This window comes from Tenrec ecaudatus, chromosome 15 (genome assembly GCF_050624435.1).
Source record: "Tenrec ecaudatus isolate mTenEca1 chromosome 15, mTenEca1.hap1, whole genome shotgun sequence".
NCBI classification, from domain to species: domain Eukaryota; kingdom Metazoa; phylum Chordata; class Mammalia; order Afrosoricida; family Tenrecidae; genus Tenrec; species Tenrec ecaudatus.
Genome location: NC_134544.1, coordinates 5,779,608 through 5,801,283, shown reverse-complemented (window position 1 = coordinate 5,801,283; position 21,676 = coordinate 5,779,608). Strand labels below are relative to the sequence as shown.

The following is a 21,676-nucleotide window of genomic DNA, read 5'->3' as shown; positions in this document are numbered from 1 at the left end:
AAGACAGAAATCACAAATGAAGATTTTCAAACAGTTTGGCACTACTCAAGAGAAGGAAGGTTCACCTGAGGACAATATTTAGTCGTGGCATTTCTATTTAACGAAACCATCGAGGTAGCATGTGGCATTGATGCCATTGTCTTATAATTTGTGCATTCTGTCGAGCTAGCTTTCTTTGGAATGGGCACAAGTTTGGACCTGCTCTCTCTAGTCAGTTGGCCCAGTAGAAGTCGTCCTGGCACAGATGTGTGCTTCCTGTGCTGCCCAGCTTCTTGAAACTTTCCAATAGTAACCCAGCAATTTCTGCAGCCTTGTTTTGCCTAATGCCTTCAGGGCAGCTTGGACTTCTTCAGTGTCATGGGTTCTTGCTCAGATACTACTGTATATGTGTGGATTGTGATACGAGTTGTATGAGGCCCTAATAAAATGTAAAAAAAGAAAGGAAAAAAAGATGGAAAGACGACACAGAGACACTGTACCAAAAAGAGCCTTAAGGTACTAGATAAAACAACATGCAAACAAATGGAAAACAACGGGAAGCATTGCCAAGAGTTCAAAAACTGTTCAGGAAGAGAACTGAGAAGTTTGGAGCAGGGTTCTCAGGCAGACTGCCCACAGTGTTCCATGTTCAAATACCCACACAACACCGAGAGTAGAGATCTCGGGACGAGCAGACTGGACCTCTCATTTCTGAACATTGCAAAGTTAATCAGTTCTGTCCCTTATCGTTGTGCTGCTTTGGGTAATAACCGAATGGATTTAAAAGCACTTGTTGAACCATAGAATGGGGTTGTTAATTTAGCCTGTTGGATTAACTTTTCTTGTCACAAATAACTAATGTTGTAGAATAAGGGTTTGGAGAAAGGTGATATATAAAGAGTAAAAAAGGTTTTTGAAAATTATCAGAACACACAGAGACTCCTACATAAGATAAACTGTCCTTGCAATACATGAACTACAATGTTAGCAGTGGTTAATTCTAGGATTTTTCTCAAATTATCTTCAGATTTTACTGAGAAAACTTCCATAATAGCTATACATGTACACATAAATACACAACTGCAGGATTATGTAGGAAAATGATAATGAAACAGGACTAAATCTTAAATCAACAAAGTCATTTTTATGTTTCAGAATTTTGAATCAGTAAAAACGTAAACCTGTAACTGTAGCACACTGCTCCAAAACTCTGTGGGCTCTTGGGACACATATGTCAACCACGACTGAGTCACATAAAAGGAACAAGGGCAGACATATTGTTTGGTTTAAGAAGAACAAGTGTGCAACAGGATTATACCCTTTCTCATGCTTGTTCAATCTGTATGCTGAACAACTAATCCAAGACACTGGATTATATGAAGAAGAACGCAGCATCAGGATAGGATTGAGGGTGAGTCCATTAACAGTCTTCACTACACTAACGGCATAAGCTTGCTTGCTGACAGCAAAAGGGACTTGATGCACTGATCAATGACTATCAGAGACTACAGCCTTCGGCATGGATGGCACATCAACACAAAGAAGACAAAGTCCTCACAAGTGGGAGAACAAATGGATATAGACTTAAGTTTCTCCAGGATTTTAGATCCTTAGATCCCAATCAACATCCATGTTAAGGATCAATTAAGAAACATAAAACATAGGCCCCGTGGTGGCTTGGATGGTTTGTGCTCGACTGCGAACCAAGAAACATAAAACAGTGTTGTATCAGGCAAATGCGCTGCCTAGGGCTTCTTTAAAGGGTTCAGAAGCAATATTGTTTATTTGAGGATGAAGGTGAACCTCACACAAGCCATGGTGCTCCCAATCGCTTCCATAAGCACTTGGAAGCCTTGCAGTGAACAACAAAGATCAAAGAAGAAGCCATGCTTCTGAACGACAGCGCTGGCAAAGCATGAGAATTTTGCACAGACTTCCAGGAGGAAGAAACTGCCTTAGAAGCAGTCCAGTCAGGATGCTCCACAGAAATATAGATGGCAGGACCTTGGACATGATACCAGAAGGGACCCGGGCTCTGCAGGTAGCCATCATGCTTGGCAAAGCAGAGGGGCAGAGAGAGTCGGGTCAGGGGCATGGATTGACACAGGCTGCAACAAGTGTTCAACCACAGTACAGTGAGGACGATGCAGGGCGAGGCTGCATCCTGTTCTGTTGTGTACCAGGGTGCCAGGTGTCAGCACAGACTCCAGGGCACCTCCTAACGAGAGGCTTCACTGTGTATAGGTCATCATCGGAGTTTGGACATGCTTGTACTGTATCCTGCCTGCTTCATTGCGCTCTGTCTTTCTGAGTAGGCTCCTGTCCCACTGCTGCCCACAAGGTGGTGTGCTTATACCAATTCCAGTGAAACTGCATCCCCGCCCTTCATCGCAGAGACTACACCAGGTGTCTTGGACAAACAAGTTTTTCTTCTATTGATTATTGGCCCTTTCAAAAATCAGAAATCATTTAGAAGAGGGCAAAGTGCATTTGGAGTGTGTGTCAATTAGATAAAAGAATACAAAACACACACACACAAACACACAAAACCCAGGTTCCCCAATACACAAAAAGGAAAGGGTTTTGTGTACATCCCTTAATAAAGAATGCGGTTGCTGCGGGTGTTACAGGCGTTGCGTGCTGCCACCGGGCTTCCCTCCTACTGACCTGATGTGAGAGGGACCGGCCACGGTGGGCTTTCACAGGCTGCCTTTCCTACTGAAGCAGATCACCTGCTCCTTTCTCGCCCAGGCCACTATGGAGACTGGAACTGACAACCTTGCAGTTAGCAGCGTGGTGCTTACCCATTTGGCCACCAGGGCAAATGAACAAAGAAGCCTGATGCATCTGTTTTGATCATGACAGAGGCAGGATCTCAGAGGGTCTCCTTATCTTTCAGTGTTTGTCTCGCATTAGAAACAGCTTGTTTGCATTCAGTGATTACAAGATTTTTCTCATTTAGCATTGCAGTTTTAATGCTCTGGACACTGAAACAGGTTCTTTATAGTTATTATTATTTTTTAAGAATGGTATCGTGGGTAGCCTAGTTCTAAATCAAAGAACATCTTCCATCAAGAAAATGTGGAAGTACAAGGGATTCTTTCTGGTTCCCTCAAAAGAAAGACAGAAATGGAAGCTGCGAGGCAAAGGAGGAGAGAGGGAATGACGGGGGGACGACACAGGAACACCTTGTGTCATCAAAGTAAACATGTAGGGCTGAGTGACAGGGGACTACAGACTACACACACATTCTCACAAACACACATGCACTTATTTCATTAAGGCTTAAGGGCAGGCACATTCACACACACAACCTCGCCCTCATGTACACATGCACCCAGGTTGACTCAACTACCTCTCACACTCACACACGTTCACAGGCGCGCGCGCACACACACACACACACACACACACATACACACACACACACATACACACACACACACACACATACACACACCCACACACACACACCATACACACACACACACACACACCCAGGTCCCTGGGTCTGTTCCTCCTGCTCGTCTCCTTTCACTCTCTGTGGATCTGACCACAGGGTTTTTCAGAAGTTATCAAGTTGCACTGAGGTCACCGGGGTGGACTCTAATCTGACACGGGTGGTGGCCTTTAAGAAATGATACATACAGACCCACATGGAGAACATCATGTGACTGAGTGATGTGTCTTCAGCCAAGGACTAGAAGCCAGGAGAAAGGAAGGGCTCAGAGTATCCCCTACAGCCTGCAGCTAGAAAGCAAGATGCTTCCAATTGCTTCATTTCCTACATCAAGCCCCCCCAGAGATGTGACAGAATAAACTGTCAACTTGTTGGGTAAAGCCAACTTGTCCATAGCACTATGGCATGGCATCCACAAGAGATTCAAATAACATCCATGCCAACGATGAAAATCACCGCTCATCTGTCCGCAATACTTCCCCTACAATGACCCATCGGGGCAGCTGCCAGATTGACCAAGAGAGGACTGAGGTGTGAATCAAACCATCTCTTATTTTTGTGTAAAACACTCCAAGAGATTCTCAACTAAATTAGATGAAATTCCAAACTCCTTCAACTACCAATACATAATTGTTTCCTTCAACTACCAATACATAAATGATCTGCTAATCCCAGGGCCTCTTGCTTCCCCCAAACCCATCAGCCACCTCTATTCAGAACTCACATTTCACTTGCCATCACCCCATCTGTCAACACTGCATTCATGTCTTTGCCCTTTCCCCTCTGACAAAGGACCTGAGCCTAACTTACTGACAAATGTGTATCATTAACTTGGTGGCTGCCCTCTTGGACTCCCTGCACTGCCAGGCAAGGGGCTTCTTTTGCTCACCACTTTATTGCTGGAACTTAGCACACACCAAGACACCTGGTGACTACGTTGTATCAGAACACCAAGTCTTTAAGAATCAGTGACATGCATATGCCATCGGATCACCTAAACTCTTAAAATCGTTTTAATGTCTAAGAAACAGACAAACCCGTCTTAATAAACTTGAGGAAAGGAAATAATTAAACTTTGGAGGTAGTGATTAAGAGTGAAGGATAAAATGTGGCTTAAAGAGTGAATAGCTTGCTAAGAATTATTTTGAATTGTAGTATTCTAACTTCAGAAGGAGTTATGTAAAAAATTGCCCAAAATCTAATTGGACATCAGAATTATTCTTGACACCTGTTTTCTCCAAATAGAAAAGACTGACTCTGCCATGACACTTTAAACGTGAAATGACCTTTGGGCTGTGCAATTAGGGGAGGGGCATTCTACTTGGGAAAATGCCGACCAGATCTAAAGTCAGGAGCAGACTTGTGCACCTTCTCTTCGTATTCTTTATCATCTGCAAAATGTCTTTCAAAAGTCAGCTTTGCTTCCAAATTTCTGTATCCAAGATGCCTAAGTTTTAGGTAAAAACTATCCAGTATTATTGAACAATATAGGTCTTAATATCTCTTTTAAAAATTCATAGATTTTTTCCCAAAAAGATATGGATGTTCATAGATTTCAGTTTGAACTCACTCGTGTTTGTTAGATTCCTCCCTCCCCTGTCTGCTAAAGTTGCATATTATGAGTGTGTCTACCGGCATCAGATGAAGGAGAGGGAAGCATCTCCATGTGAAAATTACATCCTGTAAAGGCAATTTCATTCTTCACATAAAGATGTCAAGACCTGCTTATTCTTTTCTGGTTCCAGGGGACTAGTACACATTTTTAAAACATTGTACATTTTTATATTACCCACATGCCTGTTTTCTGTTAGTTTCAAAGTAATGTATCCATGTGTGTAGCTAAATAAGACCACAATTGCAATAAGGAGGACCTTACATATCTTTGAGGTCTGCGCTCAGATTGCTATTAGACATTGGGCATGTATCCCAGTGTTTGTTCTCATGGCCAATTCAGACACATCTGTAATAATTGGAGAGCTTGGGCACTCTGTTCTTGTCATCAAGGAGGTATCTGGCATAATTGTTGTACATGTCAAGCTCAAAGAGATGGATTTTCAGTAAATAAACTTAGAGACACACATCCATGAACTGCTATAACACGAAACATCCCAGTGCCTCTAAGATGCCCAGCATCCACAGACTATCATAACCGCAGGCATCATAAAACTCTATAGTACCCAACATCCACAGACCATCTTAACACCGGACATCCATAAAATTCTATAGTACCCAACATCCAGAAAGTATCATAACACTAGACACCCATAAAACCCTGTAGTACCCAACATCCAGTGGCCAAAGAACAGCAAGTATGAGATTCTGCTAATATAGTGAAAACAGCTCAGAGCACCACTTTCCCTCCATGTAATAAGTATGTTCTCTCTGCATTAAGTGAAAGCATAATCTGGGAGAGCAGTAAACCAGAATTTACAAGGAATCTGCTGCCCTTTCATTGCCCACCTGATAACCCGAAGAAGCAACTTCACTAAAAGAACTACTGGCCTAAAATGTTCCAACACACTTTTGAAATATTATCGAATGCATAAGCTTTTCCAACAACTCGAGTTGAGACATTACCAGTAGTTAAAGTCCATCCAAAACTCACTTTGAATTAAAATCATTTGACAGTTGTCTTGTTGATAGTACAAATGGACTCAATGGAAGTCTTTAAAAATAAGAGAAGGAAATAACAAAGGCAGATAGATCGGGATGCCAAGAAGCAGAAAGACACGAAGGAAGGAATTATATCCTTGGCTGATTATATTTTTACATTTTTTCCCTTTGCTCAGGACTCTCCCAATATTTGAGATTAAGAAACTGCTAAGTTTCAAAGCATTGGTATGTTGCTTTCAGACAATGTATCAATCTAGTGAATTAACACTAAATGCTATAATTGTATTCCAAAAATTAATCAAGCACTTTTAAACAATTTCTGATTTTCCATTAGATTCATGTTAGGCTAACAAGAGTACATATTCTCAGAAGTGATTTTTTTAATATCAAAAGGCATAACTATTTTTACTTGGTCCCTAAGAGTTTTGATACACAGTGCTCAATTGCTATATATATAATTTTACTAGCCATGTGCATATTTTTAGTTTTTACTCCATCTCCATCAATGCAGCTGATATTTGAGTGTATGTATATCACACTATACCTCTCAGCGGTTTTGTAGTTATGTAATGACATTGTCATCCCTCATGCTGAGATAATGTAATAACCTCTATGATGATATCAGCTATGAGGATCCAATCAATTAATATCATTTCCTCAGGCTGTAATGCTTCCAATATATGTAGACATTCTGGCAAAGTTTGCATATTTTTACCAAGTCTAAATCCTGCATCTGATTTATCGTATAACTTCTAATCCTTTGAATATGACCCCAAAGTCTACCCTATTGCCTGCCATTACTGGAGGTCATCAATCCAAGACCTTGGATTCATTTACCTTTGCAACCCGCAGCCTGCCTTCTGACCTGGCAATCTTCAATTTGTTAGCACCTATAGCTACTAGTCTGGGAAAGCCCGACATCTGATGCAAGGACTGGGAATATGACCGCCTCTACAACTCTATGAGTCATTTCCTCCAGATAAATCTCTCTATACCTCCAGTCCTTGGAAAAGGCATACACATATCAAAGTTAAAGGGCAACAAAAGCAAGGAAGACTCTCAATGAGATGACAGACACAATGGCCGAAACACGGGGCTGTACCGGCTGTGAGCATGGGGCAGGTTAAGGCAGTGCTTCGTTCTGTGTGTACAGTGCTGCTGAGTGGGAACCGAGACAATGGCACCTACCAACCATGTATATACCTCCAAAATTTTCTCAAGAAATTTCCATGATCTATTCATTCCAATTTTCTATGAAATTTTGGAAGCCTCCCCCTCTCACCTCACCCCCCCCCACTCTTACGGGAAGGTACCCTCCAACAACACATTTTTTTTCAAACCATTGTATTTAGTTGTTTTGTTTCTTTTAACAAAACAACCTTATCACCTTCAAAGTACTCTCAATGACACTTAATACATTTGTCAAATCCGTGATTCTGTTCTTGGAAACATTTTTCAAATTCATCTGTTTGATGACTGACGGTACCTCCTGTGTTTTTTTCTTTACCTCTTCTGTTTTGTCAAATTGCTGTTCTTTCATGTCCCTCTTCATTGGCCAAAACAAAAAGAATTAGCACTGAGTGAGGTCAGTCGAATCAGGTGTATGGGGAAAGAGAGGCACACTGGGCTGGGTTTCTTCCCTCCCCCCCCAAAAAAATGATGCACTGAGATCATTGCATGAGCAGGTGCATTGTCATAGTGGCAAACCAGTCCCCAGTCCACCACGAATCAAGCTTTTTTTGTTGCACAGTTATGCAACCTTCTCAGAAGCTTAAATGGAAAGCTTAATTAACAGTATGACCCAGTGGAACTACACATGCACTACGAATCAGCATTTTCATCCATTCGGGAAGTTGATGGATGTCCAGAATGAAGTTTGTCATCAGTTGCCATTTCAAATTTTTGGAGTGAGAAAACCGCTGGTACACTTGAGTTTTCCCACAGCACTGCCTTTGTAAGCTGTCCTCAGCCTCACAACAGTTTCTGCAGCGTTTTCCCCAAGTAGGACACAAAATTTCACAGCTGCATGTTCTTCTCCTAAGTTGACCATTACATAAAACGAGGTTTGAGCAAAACTGTTTTAATGAAAAACCCATTGTGACCATAGAGAAGCTTCTCAGGTGAAGCCACTGGGTGCACTAACTCAGCAAATTCCTAGATGCTCACCTTTCATGAAAGGTGCATACCATTGAAATCTCAGACAGCATAGCTTTTCAAAGGTGTGTGTGTGTGTCTGTGTGTGATACTCCTATATATAAACTTCACTGTTGTTGCTGCTTTAGAAACAGCCTACAGGATTGTGTAGACATCACTAAAAAAGAAACAAAAGCCCAATAGACAAAAATAGTGTCCGATTCTTAGTTGAATTTCAATCTCTTTAATTACTAGTATGTGTAGGTGTATGTTTTTTGCAATGATAGACCATTGTGTGTATGTTTGTGAAGTACTTATTCATTTTATTTTCATCATATCTTCTTCCTATGTAGTATGTAATTGACATTCTCTATAGAGCAAGAACTAAAATATAGATTTTTATTATCTTATATATTTAAAATTAATCATAGTAAAATAAGATTTATCCATTGCTTGCCACCTGTTGCCATGTCTCATCTTGAATTAAAAAAAAATAATTCTAAGATTTGGTACTAATGTCCATTTTCAATTTAATATGCTTGCAAATAGCTATATATTTTTTCTTATGCACATTCTTTTATGTCCTGTTTCAGGAGACTTGCCTGGAGTTATCACATATATTCAGCTATTTTTCCCAACATATTTTGTGTATTGTTAATACCTAATTCTATGTCATCTGGTGTTGGTGTTGCTATATAGTATACATTTGTAAATATTTCTTATACTAAGAACGTGGTCTTGGCTGCCTCCTGAGTTTGAAAAAGAGGTAGGTATGAATTAGTCAAGACAGGGGAGGAGAGATTCCACACCACAGGAAGATCACCAGAGTATCCAGAAACAAGAACCTCCCCACGGAGGATCCCTGAGAGAGAAAGCCTTTCTCTGGAGAAGCAGTTCTCAACCTGCGGGTCATGACCCCTTTGGGGGTCGAACGAACCTTTCAAAGGGTCGAATGATCCTTTCGACTCATAACAGTAGCAAAATTACAGTTATAAAGTAGCAATGAAAATAATTTCATGGTTAGGGTCATCACAACATGAGATATGAAAGGGCCGTGGCCTGAGGAAGGTTGAGAACCAGTGCCCTAGTTCCTGTGCCTGGAAGTCAGGCTTCTAGCCTCCTAAACTGGGAGAAAATGAATTTCTGTTTATTAAAGCCATTTCCTTGATATTTCCGTCTGAGCTGTTCCACAGAAATACAGCATCAGTTTATGTTACAGCCAGTAAAACTGTCTGCTCCAGCACAGTAAACCCATTGCCTGGATGAAACGCAGAGTACAAACCTTTGATCTCAGCATTTACCCTAAACTTTGAATATTTGCTGACCTCGTTTGTTCTGGTAGTCAATGAAAAACCGAGGCTGTGCAAAATGAAAACATTACTGCTTTGCCTTCCCCTCCTTGGGGGTCCTTCCCGAGGATGAGTTTGCATCCCTAATAGAACCTAAGTGGCTGTTTCCATTCATACTCCAGCATGACAGGTCCTCTCCCTTGTCAGTATGGGAGAACGTAGACCAGACCGGAGTGGTTGGTTTATTACCAGTATTTACCATTGGGGATCTTCTGATGGTCACTGAATATATTTTTACATGCATAATAAAATTGTCATTAGTGGTTTTCTTCTCTCTAGGAAGCATCAATACAAATGTACTGGGATTGTCCCTGCAGCCTCCTTGAACATTATCACATTATACAAATAGGAAATGGCAATAGCCGGGGCAGAATGGCCATTTGGAGGCACAGGGGGAAGATAGCACTCAGGTCACTCAGTGTTCCAGACAGGAAACGATAATAAAGTTAAATGGTGAAATAATGATTAATCACTGTGGCAGAACAGCAAAGACTCAACTGATATAAATAATTGCTGGGGGGCATTATAAGAAAAAACAGCACTTCTTAGAATAAAAGCTTTAATAGGTCATTGATTGAGGTCAATGTGGAAATATGTGGTAGGATCATGCCCAAAATACCAGGTATAAATGAATGTTTTCTGGAAGTGATTCATGCACTGGGATTTAATGTGGAAGGGTGTGGTAGGGCCTCCCATCGTATCAATCTTTGTATCTTCCATGCTGAAGGTTAAAATGTTTATGATAGGACAAAAAGAATGAATGAAAGACAATGAAGTACCTTAATGAGAAGTTCCTAAGGAGTAGTAAATAAGATACTAGCCATTACCCATTTTTTTAGAGTCTAACTCATGTTGGTAGACTTCCTTTCCCCCCTCCATACAATTCAATCCTCTGACTTCTGCCATAACACCAAATTCAGGAATAAGATTTAATAATTGTATATTAAAATTGACGTTTGGATTATCCGTTGCTTTAAAAATCCCACAGCAGGAATGAGGGGAATGATTTGTGATTTGTGGGTGCTATATTACACCTTGGTTGAATCATCCCTTCCTTATACCACTTCTGTAAGGGGATATCCAATTATCTACACATGGGCTTTGGGTCTCCACTCCACCCCGCCCCCTTTTTGGCATCGATATACTTGTTTTTTTGACTTTTTTAATACCCGATGCCTGATCCCATTGCACCTCGTGATCACGCAGGCTGCTGTGCTTCTTCCATGTGGGCTTATTTGCTTCCCTGCTAGATGGCCTCTTGTTTGACTTCAAGCCTTGATGATCCCAGATGCTATATCTTTTAATACCTGGGTACCATCCACTCTTCACCACATTTGCTTACGCACCACTTTTGTCTTAAGTGATCATATCAGGAAGTTGAATATCAAAGAGTGCCAGGTTTACTTCCTCCTGCCCCTCCACCCCGCCCCACACTACTTGACCCAGTTCTACGTTACACATCTGGCTAGACTGGAGAACATACATTGGTACAGATAAGAGCTCTTAACACATGGAACTCAGGAAGGATAAACCCCTCAGGAACAGTAATGGGAGCAGCGATATTATGAGGGTAGAGAGATGGTCGGGGTGAGAAAGGGGAAACCCACATATAACAGAAATATGGTTGAAGGGAGACAACGGACAGTGCAAGATACGAAATAACAACATTATATAATTGATCAAGGATACACGAGGGTGGTAGGGTGGGAGGAAAAATGAGGAGAAGACATCAAGGGCTTAAGTAGAAAAGATTTTGGAAATGATGATGGCAACATATTTACAAATGTGCTTGATACAATTGATGTATGGATCATTATAAGAAGTGTAAGAGCCCCAGTAAAATGATTTTTAAAAAGTAAAAGAAAACAAGATTAAAATCAAATGTAAAAACAAAATAAGTCCCACAGCAGTGCAATAAGACTAGGTATTCATTTTCCACTACTGAGTGAGGGGTAGTCCCAACCTTAGTGCTTTAAACAAACCTCTTAAATCATCCCACAGTTTGGAGGTTCGAAGTCTGGTAGGGCTTACTTGATTCTATCCTTAGGGTGTCATGAGGTTAATATGGAATAGCGGGCCAAGAATGTGTTCTTGTCTGGACAAGAATCCTCATCCAAGCTCATTCAGGTTGTTGGCAAAACCCTGGGGATTTGGGGTCTGAGCTACCCACTCTCTTAATGGTTACCTTCAAGACATGGTCTCAGGTCCTAGTCTGCTCACAATTCTCTGCCAGGTGGTCCTCCTTTACAACCATGTGGTGTGTTACTTCATGAACAGCAGTAGTGCTCATGTAGCTTAGCATCTCTGCCATCATCTCTCCCTAACCAAGCAATATTCTTTAAAGGGTATAAGTAATGGTGAGTGTCAGTTAATGGTGATGGTAAGCTTGGCAAATGCACAACTTGATGAAGGTAACTGGTGTGTCGAATGGTATACGTAAGTCTGTTGAATTGCAAAATGGTGTTTACCCACCTGTAAATATATTTGTGTGTATATATATATACACACATATATGATTACAGATACATTTAGAGATATAAGTAGATATATATTTACAGCTGTAAATATATTGTAAATATATACATTCACAGATATCAGTAAAACACACATATTATTATATATTGTATTATAATACATATATTGTAATATGCACACATATACAAAAAATTGAGTTTTTTTAAAGGGATGTGTCATCTGATTTGAATGGACTCACTCAAGCGAATCTCTTTTTAATGATCAGAATCAATTGATTATGGTCCTTAATTACATGTGCTAGAAAAAGCCCTTTTGGCCTATCACGTAACATAATTCTGGAATGGTCTCCCATAATATTCACAGATTCATCCTGCACTCAGGGCGAGGGTCTTAGAGAAATGGGTGCAAGTATCCAGGTCAATACCTTTACCTTTCCCAAGACTTTGCAGACTCTATAGAGTACCATGCCTTTATTGCAGCAACTTAACTTGCAAGGATTCTCTACATTGAGATCATCTCTGTTTGATGCAGTCACCAGCCCTGAATGTAAACCCTGCAAGACATCTGAAGTGCAGTGCCTGGAGCACAGTGCCTCTCCAGGAGTGGGCCTCTGGAACCTACAGCAAGAAGTCGCTGACCCAGAATTCTAACACACAGTATGGGACAGGCATACAAAGGAGCCGGGTTTTTCTTAATAATGTTTCAAGGTCTAAAAATAATTCACTGTGTGGCTTCCAATTTTTGACTCAGAGTTCTTGATCTGTCCTCTGGGTCATCTTTATCTTTTAAAATGAAAATCTTTCTCCCATTTACTTCCACCATTGATGGCATATGTTAACCACTGAATTGTTTTTAACAGGTTGTTTCCCCCCATTAGAATTAGTGGGTTTTGATCCCAAGGTTAGGTTGCTCCCCATTTCAGGCCTTTGCTATATCCTCACCTCATTTTTAGGTACCAAAACCTGTACTAGTTGTATGGCTGTATGACCAATTACTATAGATGCAGTACCCTAAAAAAACTCCCATGGACTAAAAGACACTATCCACAGGTTGCAAGACCAGGAACTAAATACTCGGCTCAGAATCTCAAGGGTTACAAACCAGGTGTTGGTTATGGCTGCTGTTTTCACCTGCCTCCTGGTAGACTTAAGGAAGAAGCTCTGACAGCAGTGTGATCAGTGGTTCAAATACACCCACCCCCCCTGATGCTCCAATGGCAGAAAAACGTCTACTCCCATAAAGATGTAAAGTTTTGGACTTCCATGGGAGGAGTTTTCTTAACATGGAGGGTAAGTTTCAGAGAGGGTCTTGGACCCATAGTTTTTCCTGTTCTGTTGACTGTTCTGGTACATCCACCTTTTACAAATCCAGATACTGGTCTGTTTTGATTTCTGTCGGCCCAGACTGAACAGGGAGGAACCCGTTAGAGGCCTGGAAAGATGTTACACCTGAATCAGGTCATCCGCGGTTTTTCCTCGACTGGGTGAAAGCTGTACCTAAGAACAGACAAACAGATAAGGCAGAGCCTCAACGATGAAGACCAAGGACCCCTGGAGTTCTGGGCCCACTTCACCAACGCCCTATCCACATTTCAGAGAACAAACAAGACTGCTCAGGAGGGTTGGTGTGTGGGTGACTTCCTCAGAGGAAACATGTCTCCATAAATCCCTGATCATGTTCCATATTGGAGAACAGTTGAAATTATTTGCATGCAACGAAGACATTCGAAATTAAAATTATACTAACTATTCTCAATTGGGAAAGGTGCATTCCTGAAAATATATTGAAATCATCACAATCTATTGGTGGTGTTGTTGCAAGTGTGTGGAACAGCTGTTGGGTATGTCCTGAGAAGTCTGTAACACCAGAGAGCTTAATATTCTTCAGAGAGCCAGCTTTTGTTTCAGCAATGTATGGATAAATGCTGTCCTTCGAAAACTGCAGAATACCTTATAGATAACAATCAAACCCACTGCTGTCAGACCTATTCTGACTCACACAGACCTACAACGGGTATCTGAGACTAGAAATCATGATGGGAGCAGACATTCACATTGTTCTCTTCAGGAGTGGTGGCGGGGGGGGGGGGGGTGGGAGGAGGTGAACCTCCAACCTATGGTTAGCAGACCAACATCGTGCACTTGACAATGACACCAGGGATCCTGACTACTTTATGATATAGAAAAAGCGTTCCTTTCAGCCCTATGTTCCATTATAGTGAAACCCGTTTAGATAAACATTGAGTCTGTTGGAAGTGATGCAAATAGAATGTTGATGTTGATGTTGCATCCCATGGCTGCCAAGACAATTCTAAACCATAACCACTGATATGACAGCGTCGACCTGCCCCCACAGGATTTCCTAGACTTTCTAAACTTTTGGTGGAGAGTTAGCCAAGTCTTTCAGCCAGGAGCCACTGGTGGGTCTGAACTGCAGACCTTTGCATAAGTAGCTCAGCCCCTGAAGCAGGGAAATGTTGAATAACATCAATACTCACTGAAACACTTCCAATAACTTATATGCGAACAATCCCATGTATCACCTCTTTCACATCAGCCGGGGTCCTTCTTAATTCTCTACAGGAATGGCTCCAAGCTGACTCTCCTGCTATTCTTGGAGATTCAAGAAAGCGAATTATGAGGGCAGGTGGCCCTTTAATAGTCCCAGATTGTATTTCCGTGTACACCCTCTTCCTTGAAGACTGTACGCCAACATGAATGCCTGCAATGTGTTATTCCTTCCCTGTGTGATGACTGGCCGGCATGCGGTGTCCCAGTGAGTACGTTGGCAGTGTGAGAACTGCCAGCAGCTCAACTGCAGAGTACCATGAAGTGTATGAACAGGGCTATGACCTAATAAAGTCCGAGGGTTCCCTTGGTGAGGATATTGATACTTTGTGCTGTCCTTGGATTTAAAAGTTGCTCTGTAGGATAAAGTGGGAATACTATTCTTCTGAAGTAAACGCTCCTTAGAGTAGCTAACAGCAGTGAGATTTCATTGATCAGGGTAGCGATCGTTAGGGGAGCCGGACACAGGTGAAGGTGAACCTGAGCAACTCAGAGGAGGCAGCTGCAGAATATTTCTGGTGGCAGCAAGGCGGGGGGTGGGTGGGGGAGCTTTCTCAAGACTCAGGTGAAGGTAAACACGTCTTCTACACTGAGTTCTTAGGTTCCTTTCATTACAAATAATCCAGTTTTTTGGGTGTTGGGGCTGCGATAACTCGCATTTATTTCAGGCTTTAAAAATTGCTGATAATGTTCTTATAAAATCTAAAATCAGCTGATCTTCATAAGAAGAAGTTTGAATGTCCTTTATACTCTCATTATTTCCCTATTTGGGAATTCATTCAGATAAAAAAATTAAAACTCTTATTTGCAATTCTTCGTGGATTATTTTTTATCCTCCCTCCACCCACAAATACATCTTGGAGTGTTAAGTTCTACCCCAGGGACAGGAAGCTTGTTGGAGATTGGGGTTATCCTTCTTTTATCTGTTACGTCGAACACGGTCCTGCCAGAGTAGCATAGGCTCAATCTGGAATTCCCATCCGTGTGGCCTCTTGTATATGGGAGGCCAGACACAAGGCACAAGCACAGGGAAAAGCAAAAGCCAAGTGACCAGAGATGCATCCGTAAGCCACAGAGAACCCCAAGGACCATGGGCAGTCACTAGTCACATAGCCATGAAAGAGAGAGCACACGGTCCCCAGACACAATACTATCCGCCAGTGCTGGAAGGAAAGGCATTTTTGCCTTCCAAGCCACTTTGTGGAACCCTGTTACAGTATTCCCAAGGAGCCGAGAGAGAAACATGTGCTTCCTTGCATCTACTGCTGTTTCTGAGGTCCTTAGGTGTCAGCGAACTGCTTCAGCCTTGTCGAGATCTGATCTCCAACAGAATGAAACACTACCCAGGCCTATTCCATCCTCACCAGCATTGCGACGCCTGCACCCATTCTGGCAGCCACGGTGCCAATCCAGCTCATTCAAGGTCTTTCACATCTTTGCTGACCCTCTGTTTTATCGAGCACGATGCTGTTCTTCTCCGGGGAGTGGGCCCTCCTGATGACAAAGTACATGAAAAGAAGACTTGCCGTGCTCACGTCTAAAGTGCATCCTGGCTGCATTTCTTCCAGCACAGGTCAACTTGCTCCGGCAGTCAGTGGTACATTCAGCGATGTCTCACAAGACCACCTTTCAAACACATCACTTTTTCCTTGATCTTCTTTAGTCACTGACCAGAGGAAAGAACACACTCCCGCTCGGGTCAGGGACCTTGGTGGTGTTGTGGTTCCACACTGGACTGCAATGTGTATGATCAACCATGCATAACCACCCGCAGTCCCTTGGGAGAAAGACTAGGCTTTCTACTCCCGAAAACAGTTACAGTCTCGGAAGCCCACCAGGGGTTGCTGTGAATCACCATTGATTTGATGGCAGTGAGTTTGGCTATGAAGTTTGGGGTCAGGTGCACCCCACTGCTCTTGAATGCTTGAAAGAGGTTTGTGCAAGAGCTGCAGTGTGCCATTGACTTTCCTAGTGGTCCTTTACCTGGGTTTTGATTGTGGATCCAACTCAAGTGATCACTTCAGTATTATTTCCATTGATCATAAGGTTGTTCATTGGCCCATTTGTGAGGAATTTCATATTCTTTATGTTAAGATGAAATCCGTACCAAATGCTGTCTTCTTGCATCTTCACCAATAAGTGCTTCAAGTCCTGTTTGCCTTTAAGCAAGCAGAGCTGTGTCATCTGATGGATGCATGTTGTTAAGGAGTCTTCCTCCAATCCTGAATTCTTCTTCAGATAAATGACTTCTCTGATTCTTTGTTCAACATCTAGATTGAACAATGATGATGAAAACATACAATTCTGACACACATAATTCTTGATGTTAAGCCGTGCAGCATACCCTTGGTCTGGTTAAAGGCAGCCTTTTGGTCTATGCACAGGTGCCAGGTGAGCACCATGAAGTGTTGTAGAATTCCACTGAAATCTCTTATGATCCACAGAGTGGAATACCTCTGCACAGTCAATAAAACAGGTAAACCTCTGTCTAGTAATCTCTGTGTCCAGGCAAGGCCCGTCTGCCTTCAGTAATAGTCTCTTTTATTCCATCCCCAAAAGTGGGGTGCTTCGATCATCCTCTTTTATGATATGGCTTCAGTTTATGGGAGTTCTCTGTCACTTTCCACTGCAGCTGCTTTTGAATTATCTTCAGCAAACGTGTGATACTAATAATGTTGTTTATAAATTGGACATTTGGTTTGTTCACTTTTCCTTGAAAGAGGCATAGATATGAATTTCTTCCAGTTGAGTGGCCTGCTAACTCTCTTCTAAATGTCCTGGTGTTGACACACATCAATTAGTTTTTCATCAATTCCCAGAGCTTTGGTTTTCACAAGTGCTTTCAGAGTTGACTTCACTTCTTCCTTCAATTTCATCAGTTTTTGTTCATTATTGTGTCCTGTTCATTCCCTGGATTAGTGTGCTCCAGAACAGAAGTGCCTCATTATAATTTAACTGTAGTCTTATACTTGTGGTCATGTGAACATGCCTACCATGTGATTATAGCATGTAACGATAATACTGTGTATAATAATAGGCATAACATGCAGGAAGTGTAGACAGATGAGCAAAGGCAGTTTCAGGAGTGCATAAAACATGGTGACATTTATGATCAATGCATAAGGGTAAGTTAGCTTCGTTATCATCATCATGTTTAGAAAGTAGGCACTTCCACGTATTCTCTGCAGAGGAAAAGCTTTATGGAAGCAAACACATCGTTTCTGGCGTCAGGATATAGGTTCTCTGCTCAGCTGTGCCAACAGATCATTGCTTGTGAGATTGGGGTGTGCACAGAAGTCTTTTGACTTGCCTGGGTTGTGCTTTTGAATTCACAGAAAAATATAAGGGATGGAAATTGATAGTCTCTAAATTGTCCTGGAAGTACTAAAACATCCTATAATTCTCCCCCAGTTTTTAGAAACTGTCTCCTCCAAAGTAGAAAGCCCAGGTTTTCTCCTAAAGAGCTGGTGGTGGTTTAGAACTTCCAACCATTCAGATCACAACCCAATGCATAACCACTACACCACCAGGACTCCTACAATTCTATAATGCCTTAATTCTTGTTAAAAATATGTTATCCTCATATTATTCAATACCATCGAGTTACTTCCAAAACTTTCAATGGGCATATGATTTAATCAATTAGGAATAGCCAAGGGCCATATCAAACTTGTTTATGATCATCTGAGTAAGTGGAAGCAGACCACTCCTCTTCCATTTACTCAACAGACTAATCTTGATTATACGCCTACTCACAATAACAAAAAAACAAATCAATGAACTCTAAATGGCTAAGATTCCAAAAGACAACACCTTCTGGAGACCTTGAAACTTCCTATAATCTTTCAGATAAGTAGAGTTCCTCTTTTTGCTCATTATGCATTCTATAGATGATTGTAAACCACCCACTTCCTAGTTGAATTTGTTGAAGTCAATTGCTGGTTGTTTTCAAAATTCCCCCTCTTCTCTGGAATGCCTGGGTTTCAATGTATGTTGCTTTAGACAATACCCACATGTTTTATCAGAGAATGTGTTTAGATCTCAGGTTTATAGTAGTAGAATACAGCCTATTTCTCAGCCAATGTCAGCAATCCCAAGTCAAAACTACAGCGCCAACATGGCCCAGAGGATGGATGGAACAGGTTTCAGTTGAAACTGACTGTCCGCTTTCAGGTTTAGGCTACCACTGGGAATGCTGCTGTGCTGCTGCAGCCCACACCACTCTGACGCCAGCGATAGCTCCTCCACTGTGCAGGGACAGAAAGGTGAGATGCTGTTTCTAGCATAAATAGGAATAATGTCCTGTTTATTCTGGATTACTCCTTCTAGGTACCCATGACCCACATGCGGCTTTCGGCGATCACATAATCACGTTTCAGCACCATTCCTTTAGCTCAAATAAACCTAATAGACATGTAACAACACACTCAAAATATGACATCACCATTTCTTGGGATATGCAGATTTGTAAAGACTCCTGAAATCTAGAACATTTTAGAGCTGAGAAGGACCCCAGGAGCTACCCATGCTACGCCTTCTCCCTAATAGACATTTCCCCTGCACCATTCATGGCGGAGGGTGACCCATTTCCAAAGGGAATCAACTTCCTTCCCAGAGCCTCTAGCCTCTGTAATCATCCATTCTATTTTTTAAAAATCACAGCTCCCATGAGTTTGACATTTTCCCTTAAATTGCACTCAACTGTTTCCCTATAATTTTCAAGCATTTATCTTCTCTCTTGAACACGAATCCTTTATCACCCAGCATCAGCCTGAGGTACTTATCACATTGTGAACAGAGACAATTTTCTCCCAGCTCAACGTCTCTTCTTTAGCCTTTTCTCATGGTTACAGGGGCTTCTGCATCCTAGAAAACTTCTCCCAGTTAATGAGTGAGCGCCAACTCCTTGTTAATAATACCGAGAGATGAAGAAATTATGTCATTTGCATTTTGACCAGTGTGACTTCCTATTAGACTTCTTATGATGCTGTTGACAATATAAGAAAATTAGCGGCTCTTGTGTTTTTTTGACATAAAACTCTATGTAATCCTAAGATTCTGGGTTCTTCAACATTACCATTTACTAGTTAATTCCTAAAATGTAGGAGTCCATATTTTTTTTCATTTATCCCATTCTATTTGATGTGTCATCTGGTCAAAAAAGTGCAGCCTTGTGTGGTATTTCAAAATAGCTATCAGATCATCTAACATACTTGTGCTCTTTAAACCACATTGGACTTCTCAATTCATTATTATCTAACCCTGCTAGTAATACCAAATCAAGTTCTAAGCCCCGTAACCCTTGACCAAAGATGCAAACCATTGAAGGTAATAGTAGAATCAACAATGAAAACATGAAACTTACTATTTTGAAGTGAGAATGTCTTCATTTACTACTTAAGAAAATGACATCATCCTCTTTCTTTTCAAAAAATGCCTGGCTGAAATGAAGATGCATTGCCTTAACATAAATATATACAGTATACTGAAGTCAAGACGGAGATAGCAGCATGCCATTCATGTCTGACACGAAGGTGGGCCATATACTGAAGACACTGGAGGCTGCAGTCAAGACCCCAGCAGACTGAGTGGTACGCCACAGTCTGAGAACGCTCCACGTAGGGACCAAAAGAGGAATTTGCAGCCCTGGAATACTTGGGTATTCTATAAAAGAACGGATACAGCCCAATTATCATTTACTAATTTTAAAAAGTCACTGCTTTGTTAGTCACAATAAGATTTTGTAATGTTTAAACTGTGGACACATTTTAATGGCATGTTTTCACTTGAAAAAGAATAAGAAAAACACAGCTTCAAAGCAGGAGGCATTGATCCCGAAAGCCGAATCTCTCAGAGCTCTGCCTCAGTGATATAAATGTGGAAAGGAGGAAATATGTTTTCAGAAGCTCCTTCCAAACACCGTCGATTCACAGGACTTGTTATTTGTTAGAACATACGTTACGGAACTCATTGGACTGTGAATGGAAGTCTGGGAATCACCTATTATGCCATTTCAGATTTTTCTGAAAATGCTTGTCCTGACTGCTGTCCCCAGCAATTCTCACCTTCTCCCTATTTTCATAGTCACTGTAGCTGGAGCCCCATCTGATGTAGAGGGACCTGCAAGAGACGCTTGCTTAAGAGCACCTAGCAAATGTGTTGATTCAGGCTTTTAAGATTTAAACGCCAGCTTCATCAAAAGCTGCTGCATCCATTCCAAGTGCCCACATGAAGGCCTGATTTCCCTGGGGGCACAGTGTGGGCTGTGCAAGCAGGAGCAGGACGGTGGCTCTGTCCTCCAGTCTGAAATAAGCAATCAAAATGCAGCCGGAACCCTCTGCTCTCTTTGCATTCAAAGAGGAGGAAGGGAAGTGACAGAGATGCAAACACCTTCTTAAGAAACACCCCCCTGGGCTGGAGGCACAGGGAATCCAGGGTGGATGATGCCTTCAGGATAAAGAGTGTGAGGGGTGATACTGGGAGAATGGAGGGTGAGTGGGTTGGAAATGGGGAACTAATTACAAGGATCCACACGTGACCTCCTTCCTGGGAGATGGACGGCAGAGAAAGGGGGAAGGGAAACTCCAGATAGGGCAAGATATGACAAAATAACGATGTATAAATTACCAAGGGCACATGAGGAAGGGGGGAGTGGGGAGGGGGGGCGAAAAGAGGACCTGATGCAAAGGGCTTAAGTGGAGAGCAAATGCTTTGAGAATGATTGGGGCAGGGAATGTGTGGATGTGCTTTATACAATTGATGAATGTAATGTATGGATTGTGATAAGAGTTGTATGAGCCCCTAATAAAATGTAAAAAAAGAAAATGGAAAAAAAAGGAAATGATTAGGGAAAAGAATGTACAGATGTGCTTTATACAATTGATATATGTATATGTATGGAATGTGATAAGAGTTGTATGAGTCCCTAATAAAATGTTAAAAAAAGAAGAAAGATAATGTGTAGAAACTGATGACAATTATAATGTCGCTTGCTATAAGTGATGTATGAATTGTTATATGTAGGAGCCCCCAATAAGATGATTTATTAAAAAAATAAAATAAACTGTGCCTGACTGAAAAAAAAGAAAAGAAAAGAAACA

At 41.6% G+C, this 21,676-nt stretch overlaps 1 protein-coding gene across 1 annotated transcript in view; it reads right to left on the bottom strand.

The window, feature by feature from the left end:
- NETO1 (neuropilin and tolloid like 1) overlaps window positions 1-21,676 on the bottom strand; it is a 127,620-nt gene that overhangs the window by 7,936 nt on the left and 98,008 nt on the right. The gene's annotated exons all lie outside the window — the stretch shown is intronic.